Genomic DNA, 13,304 nt, shown 5'->3' on the forward strand with positions numbered 1-13,304 from the left:
GGTCACCAGTGACAGAGGCATGAGTTCTCTGAGCTAGATCCTCCAGTGGGATGGGAGTCCCAACCCCTAACATAGAATTTGGCCTCCTCAAATTAGCCCTTTAATGATCCAGCCATTCGATAGTGAAATCTGCATGGGGCGCACTCCAATCTTTGGGAGGAGCAGGGGTTAATCCAGGTTAATCTCTTAGGAAACAGAGCCAGCTAAACCAAGGGAGCTCTCTCAGGGCAATGCCAGCCCAGGGAGTGCTCCTGGAAGCTGGTGTGTGCTAGCTGCTCAGTTGTGCCCGACTCTGTGACCCCATGGACTGCAGCCCACCAGGCTCCTCTGTTCATGGAATTTTCCAGGCAATACTGGAATAGTTTGCCATTCCCTTCTCGAGGGTATCTTCCTGACCCAGGGATCAAAGCAGAGTCTTTGCACATGACTGAGCAACTTCACTTTCTTTCTTTCTTTCTTTACAGTCTGAGCCACCGGGGAAGCCCTGAAACTGAAACTGAAGTCGCTCAGTCGTATTCGTCGACTCTTTGTGACCCCGTGGACGTTTGTAACCAGCCAGGCTCCTCCATCCGTGGGATTTCCCAGGCAAAAATACTGAACTGGGTTGCCATTTCCTTCTCCAGGGGATCTTCCTGACCCAGGGATCGAACCTGGGTCTCCCACATGGGTACATCTCCCCAGTAGGAAACCACCCCCCGGGGGGCACAGCCTGGCCAGGCTTGCCGATTTCCCTCCTCACGCCCCATCACAGACCAGGGCCCTGCTCACACTGTCTACACAAGTACTGCCCTACAACTTTCCATCTCATACTCACAGTCCCTGCCCTCCATCCCCACCTTGAAGATCACATGATGGGGCTGGAGGCCTTCCCCAAGGACCGGCTCTCTCTGCTGGGTCTGCTCTCCAAGCCTCCCCTCTGCCCTCTCTCCCCCTGCCCCGGGTATTTAAGTAGGCATGTCTTTGTTTGGAAACACTGTGCTCACCACTATTAATAATACATCGAGAGGCACCGTCTCCAAGGAACTCCAAGTGCTTCACAGGCATTATCTAATTAGCCCTCACCCAAAGCCCTGCTCCAGCAAAGCCTTCAGGGGAACAGGGGCTGATTCAGAGCTGCAGAGGGATGGAGACCTCCTTGGGACTGCTGGTGAAATCTAAACGTACAGGCCTTACCCAGGAGGTGGGGTGACACCACTTCCAGTGAGATTGTTCTAAAATACCTCACTTGCTCCTGGGAAACTGGATTAAAAGAATGATTTGCAAGACCCCACAAGGGAATTCCTTAACTACCTGTACACCTGTACAGGTAAGTCAGCAGCCCTGGGAACACTGCCGTATGCCAGTCAGGGCCCTCAAGCTGAATACCCCTGTCACATGTTCACTCTAACTGTCCCATCACTGGGTGCCCACCCCAACCCCCTTCTATCACCTCCTTTCAGCTTCTTTTTCTTTTTTTCTTTAACAAAAATGGGCTTCCCTTGTAGTTCAGTCGGTAAAAATCTGCCTACAGTGCAGGAGACCCGGGCTCGATCCCTGGGTTGGGAAGATCCCCTGGAGAAGGAAATGGCAACCCACTATAGTATCTTTGCCTGGAAAATGTCATGGACAGTGGAGCCTGGTGGGCTGCAGTCCATGGGGTCACAAAGAGTTGGGCATAACTGAGCGACTAACACTTATTACTTATTTAACAAAAACACCTTTATTTTTTGTCTTAAAAAACTGTTCTTTTTCCAAAATAATCATGATTAACTTACAAAAATTGGCATGAACTGGGCATCCTCAGAGCATTTCCCTTTAGTAGGAAACTTGGCTTCACAGAATACAAATATTGAAAGGTTAAAAAAATTTCTGTTTTGTTGTCATCATAAAACAGGATCTAGGGTAAGTCAAGGAAATTCAGGTCCTTCTCCGCCAGGAACCGGCGTTGTTGTACTGTTTCCATTTCACAAAATTTGGTCTAATTTAGTAATTCTTCTTCCTTCTGGTCTCACTTCAAATTCAGGGATATCTTCCAGTACCATACTGACAAAGTCATCTAATTCCAGTAGGGTGCCAACAATCTCCCTATCAGTCTTCATCAAAATGTGAATTCCTGATCCTACACACTTGTCCAGGAGCTCTACAGGGAGCAGCTGTGACAGGCTGATCCACTTGCAGCTTCTCTTGATGGGGCCACCCAAAGTGGGAGGGGAAATCAGAGAGGAGCAGTCAGTATGATCCCTGGGGGGTGCCCATCTTCCCCGGAAGCCTCCCCATCTTCCCACCTGACATACTGCCTCCATATGGAAAGTACCCACCATAGCCAGAGTGTTCAAGGCCCACCAGGTGAGGCCCCCCAGCCTCCCTCCTGAGACCCAGATGGACCTCGAACATACGCTGGCTTCCTGCACATCCAATTAGCTGATTTACCCTTGGCACCTGGCTCAGCACCTCGCTCCCACCTTGAAAGTATTCTTTACATATTTGGTGATACATAATGGGAATGCTAATGCTTTTATCCTCTCAAAAATCCTCTGTGGAAGATGGGGCTGAAATTTTTCTCTGCACAAGTTATCAAAATGAGGCTAAATTGACTGGGGGAATTTCCTGGGGTCCAACAGCTCACAGATAGCAAAATCCTGGACGGAACCCAGATCCTCACATTTCCAGGAAGGAATTTTGCCTTCCTACCACATCCCACCCCACCTGTCCCTCTTGGAGATCTCAGAACACTCACATTACCGAAACCTAAAGTGAAGTGAAAGTCGCTCAGTCATGTCCAACTCTTTGCAATCCCATGGAAAAGAAATTCTCCAGGCCAGAACACTGGAGTGGGTAGCCTTTCCCTTACTCCAGGGGATCTTCCCAACCCAGGGATTGAACCCAGGTGTCCCACATTACAGGCAGATTCTTTACCAGCTGAGCCACCAAGGAAGCCCAAGAATACTGGAGTGGGTAGCCTATCCTTTCTCCAGCAGATCTCCCTGACCCAGGAATCAAACCAGGGTCTCCTGCATTGCAGGCAGATTCTTTACTAACTGAGTTATCAGGGAAGCCCTATAGAACTAAAACTACTTATCATCTATGAGGAAACAGACCACTTCCATGGTGTGAAATGAAAGCTCAAAGGAGAGAGAGGGACATTTTCCCCTTGGAGACTATTTGGAAAATTAGACTACATTTGGGGAGAGTAGAGCAGGGTCAGAGTGGTGAACAGAGGTCCTTAGGCAGAGTCAGCAATTGCCTTCCCTAAGCTCATTCCAGAACTGACAAGCATTGATGTTAAGGTTTTAAGTAAATAGAAGCAGTCAAAGAAGAGTTATAATAACTCTTACGTAGCACAGAGCAGTTACAAATGTGTGATGTACTGTCACATTCATTGGACCGCATAAAGCCCCCACATGATGAATCCTGCAATTCTTATTTTTACAGTTGAGAAAACTGATGCTCAAAGATTCCTTGCCTAGAGACACAGAGCTGGTAAATTTAAATTACACTCCAGCCCTGGATGCTCGCTGCTAAGTTGGTGCTCTTTCCAAGTGGATCACAGCCACCTCCCAAATCCTGTTATGACTGTAGAACTATAGCCTTGACGTGAGCTTTCTGTTACTTGAAATTAAAAAACAATCATAACAGTTTCAAACAACTCCCTCCTCAGAATAACAACCCATTGATGTAACGATGGACAGGGAAGCCTGGCGTGCTGTAGTCCATGGGGTCGCAAAGAGTCGGACAAAACTTAGCTACTGAACAACAAATACGGTATCTAGATATTAGGTGTTGGAGCTTCCCTGGTGGCTCAGAGAGTAGAGAATCTGCCTGCAATGCAGGAGACCCAGGTTCAATCCCTGGGTCAGGAAGATCCGCTAGAGAAGGGAATGGCAACCCACCCCAGTATTCTTGCCTGGAGAAAGCCATAGACAGAGGAATCAGGCAGGTTTCTATTATACGGTCAGCTCTGTGTCTTTTGAGGGCTTAAGTTTGACTTTTGTGAGGTCAGAGATGTTCCTTAGAAAGTTAACAAAAGTGAGTTTTTGAGTCAGGATTTTAAACAGCATATGGTCTAATGGCTCGTTTTGTAGATGAAGGATAAAGGCACTGAAATGTGCAGTCACTTCTCTAGACAACCCTCTCGGCCAACACACCCTGACCTCTGAACCCCTGGGCAGTAAAGTTATGTGGTCTCAGGTGGTTCTGGGAATTAAAAAGATAACATGCACAAAGTTCCCAGTGCCCGGGCTGGCATAGTGTGGATAATCAATAATGGCCCACTGCTTTTTATCAGTGACTCACAGTGTGGTATTGGGGGAGGGATGTAAGTAACTGACACTCTCCTATCAGTTATTATAGGACAGAGAGACCTCACCCAGAGCGGAGAAGAAACCAGGCCCCTGAGCCTGACTCAGTAACCCAGCCACGACCATCTGCAGAGAGGCAGACTGACCCCGAGTCCCAAGTGATACCTAGGGTCCCTCGGGGGGTGCGCCAACACATCAGGTATCACAGATCATCCTCACAAGGACTCAGCCCTTGTCACCATGCGTGAGGTGACCAGGAATTCTGGAAGAAGCTGAGATGCCCTGTTGCTGAAATTCTGAAAAACAATGGGGCACAGGCTGCCCAGAACAGGCAGCACCCCCCACCCCAGACAACTGCTTAGCATGGACGCCCCAGGGCTGAAGGACACCCGGGACTCACGCCCCAGGAGACAAGGCCCAGCAGGCCCAGATGGGACACTCCTGAGCATTCTCAGACACATCTAGAAGTGATTCCACAGGGGCTGGAGGTCCTAGTGAGCCCGCGCGAGAAGGGCCCACCATGGGGGAGTGGCTGCAGTAAGTCACAGGGACCCCACGCCTACCAGGAGCTGCAGAAGCCCATGGAGGCACGGACCCAAGGGGGCAAGGCCCAGCCCTGATCTAATAAACAGCAGCAGGAATGGAACTTCTGTCTCCTAGGAGTGGGCTGGATACAGCTCAGAAAGAGGAGAAAGACTTCATCCAATGGAAGCCCAGGCCACCAAAAGCAACTGTGATCATTTCCCATCTTATCGTAAACCAGCCCTACAGAAAGCTAACATAAGCACCCGCCTCCCTGTCCCCGGCAAGAAATGATCACAAGATAAATGTCAAGTGTCTTTCCCTGCTTCTCTTCCAAGAGTGAATCTCATCTGAAAATCAGTGGGACCGCAAACACTCAAGTGGATCATCCAAAGAGCAGAGGCACTTATGTAGATTCAAAGGCTGGAGATGGACCCTCTTGCTTGTTGGCTGAGCATTTCTCATTCTCCTTGTTTAGAAAGGGGAGGTAACGCCACCCCTAGGCTACCTTCCCCATCTCACTGTGAAGATTAAATGAGATCGTGAAAAAGGAAAGGATTTTATCAGATGCCGAAGGGCTGAAAGGCCTTCATCATTCCTATTTGCCTAAGGCTTCTCTGAGGTTGGTGCACAGAGGCTAACAACGCCCCTTCCCCCAGCCCTGCCCCCTCACAACATCGGGGCAGCCATCCCCTCTCTCTAACAGATACATTTTTTTAAGCAATAAATTCATGGAATTTATCTGATCACCACTTTGCTCAAGCAAATCACTTTTCCAATCTAAATTCAGTAGCAGCTGCAGCAACTGTAAAATGACTTCCTCTTCTCAACACTTTGCTTCAGTGACGGGAGGAAAATGAGACAAACTGTAAGGTGTGTTCTGCACTTCACTCCATATTGTGTAAGTCCCAACACAATAATCCTTTGCAATTATTTCCAGAGTCAGATGGAGCAGAGGGTGGGAAGAGGGAAGAAAGGAACAAAGCTGTTGCTGAGTTGTTCAATCGCTCAGTTGTGTCCAACTCTCTGCAACCCCATGGACTGCAGCATGCCAGGCCTCCCTGTTCATCACCAACTCCTGGAGTTTACTCAACTTCTTGTCCATTGAGTTGGTGATGCCATGCAACCATCTCATGCTCTGTCATCCCCTTCTCCCCCTGCCTTCAATCTTGCCAAACTGGGAGGCCAAAAATCAGAGGGTGGCGCAGGAGGCAGTGACCAACGGGAGGTGGAGGAAGACTGGCCCAGAGTCATAGGTCACAGTGAAACTGTGCAGCTCACAATGGGATTTGAACCCATGTTCTAGGACTCAAACCAGTCAAACCCAGACTGGGACTTGATTCCTGGTCATGAAGTTAAGATCCCAGGTGCCTCATGGTAAAAAAATCAAAACATGAAACAGAAGTGATAATGCAAGAAATTCAATAAAGACTTATTAAAAATGGTCCATATCAAAAAGATCTTTTTAAAAAGGGGGGGGGGATTTATTTAGAGAGAAACACACTCCACAGACAGAGAGTGGTGACAAACCCCAAAATATGGCACGGTTAGTTTTAGGGGGTTGGGTAATTTCAAAGGCTAAAGAACAGTAGGATTATTTCAAGGACTTCGGGGGAAGGTGCAGAGATTTCCAGAAATTGAACCACTGCCCATTCTTTGATCTTTGATAGTCGGCCTGGGAACTATCACAGCACTGGTGGGTGTGTCACTTAGCTTATGCAAATGCATTACAAGGAGTATATAATGACGTTCAAGGTCCACTGGAAGTCAAATCTTCACATCTTGGACCTAGCTGGTTCTAACCAGTTTGCTGGCTTAAAACTCAACATTCAAAAAACGAAGATTATGACATCCAGTCCCGTCGCTTCATGGCAAATAGATGGGGAAACAATGGAAAAAGTAAGAGACTTCATTTTCTTGTGCTCCAAAATCACTGAAAATGGTGACTGCAGCCATGAAATTAAAAGATACTTGCTCCTTGGAAGAAAAGCTATGACAAACCTAGACAGCATATTAAAAAGCAGAGACATTACTCTGCCAACAAAGGTCTGTATAGTCAAAGCTATGGTTTTTCCAGTAGTCATATATGGATGTGAGAGTTGGACTATAAAGAAAGCTGAGCGCTGAAGAATTGGTGCTTTTGAACTGTGATGTTGGAGAAGACTCTTAAGAGTCCCTTGGACTGCAAGGAGATCAAACTAGTCAATCGTAAATGAACTCAGTCCTGAATATTCATTGGAAAGACTGATGCCGAAGCTGAAGCTCCAATACTTTGGCCACCTGATGCAAAGAGCCAGCTCATTAGAAGAGGCCTTGATGCTGGGAAAGATTGAGGGCAGGAGGAGAAGGGGATGACGGAGGATGAGATGGTTGAATGGCATCACCGACTCAACGGACATGAGTTTGAGTAAACTCCAGGAGTTGATGATGGACAGGGAGGCCTGGTGTGCTGCAGTCCATGGGATCACAAAGAGTTGGACATGACTGAGCAACTGAACTGAACTGAACCAGTTTGTCATGCAACATGCAAGTTTCGGGTTCCCTGTTGGATCAGATGGTTAAGAATTCACCTGCAGTGCAGGATATCTGGGTTTGATCTCCAGGTTGGGAAGATACCCTGGAGAAGGGAATGGCAACCGATTCCACTATTCTTCCCTGGAAAATTCCATGGACAGAGCTGGTGGGCTACAGTCCATGATGTCAGTCAGATATGATTGAGCAACTAACACTTTCCCTTTTCACTTTTCATCATTACGTCATTCTTTAAAGGTTGTGCCCCACCCCCTACCCTCCTGTTTCAGTAGGGTCATAGGTCAGGGTGGTCATCGCCTGCCCCCCTTCCCCTCCCACATCCACCCCTTGCCACCTACTCTCCACATCCTCTCTCTCCCCTCTCAGCTCTTAAAGTCCACTCTTAGGTTCTAATAGAAGTCTGGGGTTTCAGCATGGAGTCATCATTCTCCTCCCAGTTGGGGGCCTTAGTGCCTGCAGAATATCTCAAAGAGATGCATCAGATTACTATGTATTTCCCTTGAAGGGGAACTAGGACTCTGTTTTATCACAGCACTGTTGTTTCTTGACCACTTTTCTTTCCTGCATTCTCTCACTTCCCTAATTAGTAACTGCTTGAGTCCACTCTTTGGAACTCAGGGAATGTCACACACCAGAATGTGTGCTGGGGTGAAGGGGTCGAACGCAGAGATCCTTTTGTCCCCAGGAAGGTCCTCTGGGGTCCCATTCAATTTCAATCCCCACTTTTATTTTTTATTTTTTTTAATTTTTTTTTATTTTTTGGCTGCACCTCAGGGCATCTAATTTCCCAGATCAGAGATCAAACCCATACCCCCTGCAGTGCAAGCTTGGAGTCCTAACCACTGGACTGCCAGAGAAATCCCTTGGTTACTATTATTAACTCTATGCTGCCTTTTCTGACAGGACTGCATCCCTATTCCCATCCTCCACCTTCCCCACGTGCACTCAGAACAATCTGTACTCCACACCTCCCGCACCCCCCAGCCCCAGCATCATCTTACCATCCTGTGTCCTGGTTACCTTCTACTGTACAACAAACCACCCCAAGACCAGGGGCTGAAAGTAATGACACCATTTATTTTGCTCAAGAATTCTGCATTTAGACGGGCTTGGCAAGGGTGGTTTTTCTTGGCTCCTGTTGGCATCAGCTGAGGTGGCCTGGAGACTGGGATCTTCAGCCACATCCACTCACAGGCCCTGTGCTAGGTGCAGGCAAACAGCTGGGGCCTTTGCTGGGGCTCTGGATCAGAACACGGACCCGTGGCCTCTGCAGGTGCCTTGGGCTTCCTCATGGAGGCTGAGTTCCAAGGGCAAGTGTCCCAACAGGAAAAGAGCCAAGTAGGAACCGTATCATCCTGAGTGACCTAGCCTTGGAAGACATACTGTTGTTTCCTCTGGCCTATTCACTGAGGCAGTCACAAAGTTCCTCCAAGCTCCAGGTCAGAGGAAACAGACTCCCCTTTCAATGGACCAGTATCAGATTCTAGAAGAGCATTCTGTTGTTTAGTCTCTAAGTTGTATCCAACTCTTTGCGACCCCATGGACTGTAGCCTGCCAGGCTCCTCTGGAACATGAATAGTGCTCCAGGCAAGAATACTGGAGTGGGTTGCCATTTTCCTTCTCCTGGAGATCTTCTCAAGTCAGGGATCAAGGAGATCTTCTCAACCCAGGGATCGAACACGTGTCTCCTGCATTGGCAGGTGGATTCTTTACCACTGAGCCACTAGGGAAGCCTCCTGGAAAGCATGTGGAACCAGACGTAATACTGTGCTAGCCAAGTCTTTTATTTTCTGTATTCCGATGCTTTGATATATCTGGGGCCTTGCTGCCTTTGGAGATACTGCCCTCCCAGGGTTAACCAACTCCTCGAGATAGTCAACAACTTACCCACAAGTGCACCTTTCAAATACAAACCAGCCGATCCAGAGCCCACACCCCAACCATCCCCCTTATCAGCTCTCACGCTTTGGGCCACTCTGTACCTGCCCTAATCACCCCAGCACCCAGTACCAGACAATGAGGGACAGTCCCTGGGCCCCAGTGCCTGATGGAACTATTTCCAGCTAGCCAGTCCTGGGCCTGTTTTTCCTTCCGTGTGGTTCCTTCCCAGAGAAGCCACTAGAAAGGCTCTCACCCACATTTTCTCCCTCCCTCTGCTTCCTGATGACCTTGGTGTTTTCACACGTGTCCCCTTGTGGCAGCACCTGCCTCCTCATCTTAAAATCTGTGAGGATAACAAGCTATCCTTTCCATGGTAAAAGTCTCCTGATTTCTTGGCCTTACTACAACTCAAATTTTCTATTCATATGCCGTGTGTGTTGTGTTTAGTCATTCAGTCATGTCCAACTCTTTGCAACCCCGTGGACTGTAGCCCGCCAGGCTCCTCTGGCCATGGGAATTCTCCAGCCAAGAATACTGGAGTGGGTTGCCATGCCCTCCTCCAGGGCATCCTTCCCAACCCAGGGATTGAACCCGGGTCTCCCATATTACAGACAGATTCTTTACCATCTGAGCCACCAGGGAAACCCATTAATACATCATATTTTAGGAAAATACTGTGGCCATTTGGGGGAATTACAATCTTCCACACTCTGTATTCTACTTGATTATGAACTTGCCTTTCTTATCCTGACTTTGTGCACACAAAAAAACAGATCTTTTCTAACCTTTTTTTTTTTTTTTAATCTCCTTATCCCCTGTGCCCAGTACATAGGATGTTTGTTGACAGACTGCTGCTGCTAAGTCGCTTCAGTCGTGTCCGACTCTGTGTGTCCCCATATACGGCAGCCCACCAGGCTCCCCCGTCCCTGGGATTCTCTAGGCAAGAACACTGGAGTGGGTTGCCATTTCCTTCTCTGGTTGACAGACTAGCTGATGGAATTTTTGACAGCCATACACCACCTTTGTCCTCCTTATTTAGCATCCAGTGAGAAAGGGCTCTGCACATACCTTGAACACAGCCGGCCACAGGGCATGAACTCTCAGCCTGGTCTCTGCTCCGCCATGCTGAAGCACACGCCCAAAACAGCCAGCTCCCCTTACCTCTGCTCTGTCAGGCTTCCTGGGATAGAACCAGCCTCCTGTGAGTCTCAGGGGTGGGACAGGTGTGGAGCCAGAGTGGGAACCCTTGAGGCGAGTCTCATCACCGGAAGGCCGCCCTGGCAGGCAGGGCGCTGGGAGAAGCTGGTCTCTGAGTCACCTGCAGCTGTATATGCAAACAACTGGAGTATCCCTCATCCAGGCAGCTCAGTCCCACTCTAATTTAGGGAAATTTCTCCAGGTGGTCCCCAAAGAAACAGAGTCATGCTCCCAACTGCCCTCATCCTAGGAAAGTGGAGAAATCCGGGACAGCTTTGTCTCTAACAAAGATAGCAACAAGAAAGCTCAAAAGCAGGGAAATGCTCCTCCATCCTCTAGGTTTGCAGTACCTTCTCCCATTCCTCCTATGAGGGCAAGGGTATCCCAAAATGTCCGGTACCTGCCCCCTCAAGCCCACGCAGTACAGGAAAGGAAGGGTATTTTTGTGAGGTTTACAGCAAGTGAGGAGGTCAGGAAAGATGCCCACATCTCTTCCACCTGCATGTCAGATGCTGGAATCCTTCTGACAATTAACAAAATCTAATTTTATCTAAGGAGAGATGAGATGTACAATGCTAATATTCCTGAGAGAAACAGTAAGTTGGTTTAAGGTCAGTCGGTGCTTATTCCAACAAACAGCCCTTCTTTGTGAGCAGATTTGATAGAGAGGCAGAAGCAGAGAAGAAACTTGGGGGGGCAGGTATGAAACTTGGAGGGGGGCATGTATGGAGAGCGGAGCAGGGATTCTATGTCTCCTTCCCCAGGAGGCTTCCTTCCTTCTGCCAAGACCTCATTTCCTCATCTTTTTCAGAATGCTGAGTAACTGTCAGAAAAGCCATTCTGTTCACATCCCCTACAGCCCCCAGATCCCTTTCTCCAAGTCATCCAACCCACCTGAGGTGTCTGGTCCTTGCTCAAAGTTTTCTGCAGAAAAATGGTTTTTTCATACATTGAGGGTACAATTTTTCTCAGCCAAATTTCAGATTTTCAATGCAATATCATTCACACTAGCAAAGAGGTAAAAACCACCTGTGTCCATCAACGGATGACTGGATAAACAAAATAAACACACAGTGGAATATGATTCAGTCTTGAAAAGGAACGAAGTTCTGACACAGGTCACAACACGAACTTCAAAGACCTTATTCTGAGTAAAACCAGCCAGACACAAAAAGACAAAAATTATATGATTTTACTTCTATGAGGTGCCTAAAACAGGCAAATTTATGGAAGCATTCTACAGCAGAATGTGGTTACTGGGGGCTGGGGGAGGGAGGAATGGGTAGTCATCATTTAATGGGAATAGCGTTTCTGTTTAGAATGATGAAAAAGTTCAGGAAATGGACTGTGGTGGTTGTACAGCCATGTGAATGACTGTATTTAATACCACCGAATTGTATACCTTTTGTTCAGTCACCAAGTCATGTCTGACTCTGCAACCCCATGACTGCAGCCCGCCAGGCTTCCGGTCCTTCACCATATTTGTATACCTAAAAGTGGCTAAAATTTAAATTTTAGGCTATGTATATCCTACCAAAAATTTTTTTTTAAATGTTAAGCAATGACCACTATTCCCAGGCTCTCACATGTCTTCTGTTGTATCTTTGACCCAGCGCTTTATGTTGATTGATTGAGCAATGCCAAGCGGAGAAGAGTCATGTCCCGGAGCAAGAGGAGTCTGGTTAGGTGAAGCTTTTGACCCCATGGACAAGCCAGTTCTTAAGCCAAAAACAAAGGCCGGGCTGTTTCCACACTGCCCCAGTAACATACCTGGGCAGCCTCCGCTCTGTTACATCACCCCTTCCATAACCACCTTTCACCTGCAAACTCAAGCTCTAACTCCTTAGGCCAGAGTTCAACACCCTCCCATCTGGCCCCAGCCCAACTTTCCAACGTCCCCCTCACCCGCAACCTCTACGAACTACTCCGACCGTTTGGCCTATTCCCCATCTCTAAACACACCTTGCAATTAGCGCTGCTGTATCTGCTGCCTGCCTTCAAAGTCCACCCTGAGCCCAGCGCCTCAGGGGTCCCCCCTCAAAGCTGGTCCTCTTCACTGAGACACAAGCCCTTCCCCAACTCAGGGCTCGCGGTATTCTTTGTCGGCGTACTTCTCTTCATTGCTTAGTTATACAACAGATCTACCGATGCTGGTGATTAGATTCTAAGATTAAGCTCTAAGGAACTTTAAGAGATTATTTCATTCGACTCCCTTAATAGGTAGCAGGAGCACCAAGCCTGAGCAATGACTTGCCAGGGGCCTCAGCACTCATTAGCAGCAGGGGAGGGTGGAGAATTCCTGCCCTCTTACCGACTCCATCCTGTCTCCTCCATAGCACCACTCGGCCTCTCAGAACTCTTTTAAATGTGTCAGCCTTATTGTCCCCAACAGGGTTTTGAAGCTGCATCCAGGCAGGCAAGGACCACACCCCATGCCGTTGGCATCCTCACAACACCCAGCACAGTCTTAATAATAAGTTCATGTTGAAACCAAAAAGGTGTTTCTAGGTCAGCCCCTTAACTGCTCTGGCCTAAAAGTCCTCTTAACGGTTTCTTAAGAATGCGATCTTTTTTTCCTCTTCCAGTTTGGAATACCTTCCTTATGAGTTCTCTGGGAGTGAGTTAGACAAACCAAAACAAAAGCAGGTGGATAACACAGTTGAAGAAACTTAGCCAGTTTTTGCAGCCTCAGATAGACAATTCAGGTTACTTCTTGGCCTGAATTGTGGACCCACCGTAAGTTGAACCAGACAGACTTGCTCTAATTTTATCTCCACTTTGCAGGCAGACAGCATCCCTGGGTTGGTTCACTTCATTTATTTCCTAGACCATTACCCCATTGCTCTTGCTGTCTCAGCCATGTGGGCGTTCTCTCAGTTGGAACATACAGAAGCT

General features: G+C 48.0%; 1 pseudogene; it reads right to left on the reverse strand.

Annotated features, from left to right (window-relative positions):
- Window positions 1–1,886: 1,886 nt before the first annotated feature.
- On the reverse strand, window positions 1,887–11,248 carry LOC110124534 (U6 snRNA-associated Sm-like protein LSm5 pseudogene; annotated as a pseudogene).
- Between the last annotated feature and the right edge of the window lie 2,056 nt (window positions 11,249–13,304).

Source organism: Odocoileus virginianus, chromosome 27, assembly GCF_023699985.2.
Source record: "Odocoileus virginianus isolate 20LAN1187 ecotype Illinois chromosome 27, Ovbor_1.2, whole genome shotgun sequence".
NCBI lineage: Eukaryota > Metazoa > Chordata > Mammalia > Artiodactyla > Cervidae > Odocoileus > Odocoileus virginianus.